We start from the raw sequence: 4,068 nt of genomic DNA, 5'->3' as shown, positions 1-4,068 counted from the left end.
TCCTTTCCCAATTTGGAAACAATATGTTGTTCCATGTTCAGTTCTAATGGTTACTTCTTGACCTGCATACAGATTTCTCAGGAGGAAGATCAGGTGGTCTGGCATTCCCATCTCTTCAAGAATTTTCCAGTTTTTTGTGGTCCACACAGTCAAAGGCTTTGGCATAGTCAATAAAATAGAAATATATGTTTTTCTGGAACTCTCTTGCTTTTTCCATGATCCAGCGGATGTTGGCAATTTGATCTCTGGTTCCTCTGACTTTTCTAAAACCAGCGTGAACATCTGGAAGTTCACGGTTCATGTACAGCTGAGGCCTGGCTTGGAGAATTTTGAGCATTACTTTACTAGCGTGTGAGATGAGTGCAATTGTGCGGTAGTTTGAGCATTCTTTGGCATTGCCTATCTTTGGGATTGGAATGAAAACTGACCTTTTCCAGTCCTGTGGCCACTGCTGAGTTTTCCAAATTTGTTGGCATATAGAGTGCAACACTTTCACAGCATCATCTTTCAGGATTTGAAAGAGCTCAACTGGAATTCCATCACCTCCACTAGCTTTGTTTGTAGTGATGCTTTCTAAGGCCCACTTGACTTCACATTCCAGGGTGTCTGGCTCTAGGTGAGTGATCACACCATAGTTATTATCTGGGTCATGAAGCTCTTTTTTGTACAGGTCTTCTGTGTATTCTTGCCACCTCTTCTTAATATCTTCTGCTTCTGTTAGGTCCATACCATTTCTGTCCTTTATTGAGCCCATTTTCCAAGGATTTCTCTTGATTGAAATTTAATTCTATTGTGGTCATAGAAATACTTTATATGACTTGAATTCTTTTAAATGTATTGAGTCTTGTCTACTATCCCACAATAAATCCATCTCCCTAGAGCAGAAAGTGGCACCGCACTCCAGTATCCTTGCCTGGAAAATCCCATGGACAGAGGAGTCTGGCAGGCTACAGTCCATAGGGACAAAGACTAACACAAACGAGCAACTTAGCATACACACGCTATCAGTCTAGGTAAATGTTCTGTTTTCATTTAAGAAAAACATGTGTGCTTTAACAGAACATATAAAGTGTTTTGTAAATGTTAATCAGGACAAGTTATTGATATTATTGTTCAAGTCTACTATGTCCTTGCTGATTTTCTGCCTACTTATTGTTCTGTCAATGAATGAGAAACGATTATTAAACCCTTTGACCATTATTATGGATTTGCCTATTTCTCTCAGCAGTTCAACCAGGGAAGTCTCATCAGTTGTGATACTGTTTGCTTGGAAATCTACTTCTGTTTAGTGTGGGACAAAAAGACTCAGGCCTCCACCCTTAAGCTCAGCGCCTCTAAAAATGAGAGTCAAGTTCATTGCCAATGTCAGCCCAGGGTGCTGAATGCCATTATACCGGAAGCACAAGACATCATGGGAACACACAGAAGGGGACCCCATCCAACTCAAGGAGTTAAGCAATGTTTACTGTGTTGGTAACTGAGGAGAAAGACATTCCTTGGAGAAGGAAAGGACTTTGTGGACAACATTTAAATGAAAGAAAGAGGAAGAGGGCAGATACATAACTGGGGGGAACACAGAGGCATGTGGGGTCACAGAAGCTCAAGGAGAAGACTTATAAGAATCAGAGAAATGGGGATGTCCCTGGCGGTCCAGTGATTAAGACTGGACACTTCTACTGCAGGGTGCACGGATCCCATCCCTGGAGGATCAAAGATCCCTCATGCTAAGCGGTGTAGAAGGAAGGAAGGAGAGCGCGGTTGAGTCACGACAGAACTGAAAGCTGCCCATTGGATACAGTCATTAGAAAGTCATAGATGGTCTTATAGGGGAGCCAGCTCAGTGACAGGCTACAAGTTAAACTGGTCAGGCAAACTCAGGTTAACAAGTGGTGATAAAGGTGACTGAGGCTAACAGTACGGGAATTGAGTTTGACAGACCCGGTGTCCATCCCAGGACTTGCTAAATCTCTATACCTCAATTTTCAACATATAAAATGAGAATGTATAAAATAAGAACACATAAAATGGAATGCAGGAGACATAGGAGACGCGGTTAGAACCCTGGGTCGGGAAGATCCCCTGGAAAAGGGCTTGGCAACCCACTCCAGTATTCTTGCCTGGAGAATCCCCTGGATAGAGGAGCCTGGCGGGCTACAGCCCATAGGTCGCAAAGAGTCGGACACATCTGAAGCAACTGAGCACACGGTACAAAACGAGACTAGCACCACTAGCTTATCAACTTTAGTGGTTGATGATTAAACGCGATGACGGCGGAATACGCAACGCACGGTGGGCGCATTAACTCTATTCTGTCAATGAGCAGACGAGGTTGGGTGATGACAGCCAAGATCTGGCGAGCTGTGGCTACGGCGGCCCGACAGAACGATATAAGAACAGCAACGCAGTAGGCTTGGGGAGGGGTGAAGGCACGCTACGGTGAAGTCACTCCCTTTGCAAAGAACACTCCCATCGCAAGGTGAACCGGAATGAAAGGTCTATCTTCTACTCAGTCCCAGGTACACCTCCCTTTCGCGGCGCAGCAAACGTTCCCCTGGGGCAGACTCAGAACACCCGCCCAAGGACTGCGCCCTCTCTACTCGCTACCCTTCTGGGTTTGGAGCTAGCCCTAGGCAACGCTACCTTCCGCCCCTAGCAACGGCTCAACGGCTTTCCTCTTCCTATAGGCCAGCAGTTTTCGTTTCTTTTTCTGATTGGTCCGCGTAACTCTATTTTGAGCAATCAGTAGCAGCCACGGGGATCTAACACACTCCCACCCAATCTGGGGGTGATCTAGGAGGGAACACGTTTTTCTTTCCTGCATCCAGTTCTCTGAGAAAGCGCCTAACTTATCAAACTGTTATAAGTCCCCTTGGAATGAGTCTCTAAGACATTCTGTTTATTTCTCTTAGGCCCGTAATGTCTTTCCCTTGCCTACGCAGCCCCTCCGAATGGTACGGCCCGCACGACTTCCCTCCCGCCCTCCTCGCCCGCTGGCAGCTTTGAGAGCCCGAGTCCTCGGCTAAGTTAAGTCCACTCAGCGGCGGAGACGCTACCATCTGTGCTGAGTAAATGGGGAGACTCTAATCTTCTCCGGGTGCCCCTCTGCCGCTCAGACCACCTCTCGCCTCTCTCATCTGTTGCGCGAACAGTAGGCGCGAACCCCACACGGGTGGTGGCACTGCCGTTCCCGGTGCCACCGGCAGCGCGGGCACGGGAACGGGGCGCGTGGTACGACCCACGCCCCGCCCCGCCCCGCCGGAAGTGAGGTGTCTCACCCTCCAAGTTCCGGCTCGCAGGGGGTGGGGAGTGTTGTTAACCGGAGCCGCCTCCGCAGTCGCGGGCATTGAGCGGGCTCGCGGTGCTGGGCTCCTGGTGAGTGGGCCGGGGTCGGGCCGGGGTTGTGGTTGGAGTCGGGACCTGGGCGTTCCCCTTCGAGGCCTCCGGGGTTGATGCGCCCCCTCAGCCCCGCCGCCCGCTGTCGGCCTGTCAGCTGGCGGTAGACTGGCGCCCGCGCGGCCGCTGTCCCGGAGGCCCGGCCCCGCCTGCGACGCTCGCAGCTCCCGGCGCTTACAGGTGCGCGGCGGTGGGGGCGACCCGGCTCCCTATCCGTCCCGCTCCTGCATCCTGACGGTCGGCCGTTTCTCCGGTGCCCCGAGTTGACACTGCCCCAGGGGGTGGGGGGCGGCCAGGGTTCCAGGCTGACGTACCCCGCCCCGCTTCCGCGGGGCGCGCGTCAGAGCTGCCCACCCTGACCGAGCTGTCACTGGCGCTGCCCCTGCCCGGCTGCGCCCCCCAGCGCCTTGCCTTCTCCCAGACCAGGCGGCCTGTTCCCGCTTCTGGAGGTTTCTGCATCCCACCCCATCAAAGTCACTTTTAGGGGCAAAGGGAGTAGGTCCCTCCTCCGACTTTGCCGCCTTTCCTCATTCTTCCCTAGAGGCGGCGGTCTGGCAGGCAGCGTGGAAAGAGCCCTAGATTTGAAACAGGACTAACCCAGGCTCCAGGCCTTGCGTCAGTGTGATCACTTAAGCCCTTTGAGTCTTAGCCTTCTAATTTGTAAGATAGAGAAGC

At 51.5% G+C, this 4,068-nt stretch overlaps 1 protein-coding gene across 1 annotated transcript in view; it reads left to right on the top strand.

The window, feature by feature from the left end:
- The first annotated feature begins 2,327 nt into the window (after positions 1–2,327).
- The window catches only part of SYVN1 (synovial apoptosis inhibitor 1, synoviolin), an 8,223-nt gene continuing 6,482 nt past the window's right edge, over positions 2,328–4,068 (top strand). Inside the window, 2 exon segments of the mRNA XM_010838044.1 lie at positions 2,328–2,516; positions 2,940–3,372. The gene's annotated coding sequence lies outside the window, so the exon portion shown is untranslated.

The sequence above is a fragment of the Bison bison genome, unplaced genomic scaffold, assembly GCF_000754665.1.
Source record: "Bison bison bison isolate TAMUID 2011002044 unplaced genomic scaffold, Bison_UMD1.0 scf7180017864089, whole genome shotgun sequence".
NCBI lineage: Eukaryota > Metazoa > Chordata > Mammalia > Artiodactyla > Bovidae > Bison > Bison bison.
Note: the sequence above shows the minus strand (reverse complement) of the source record. Positions and strands in the feature narration are given on the sequence as shown.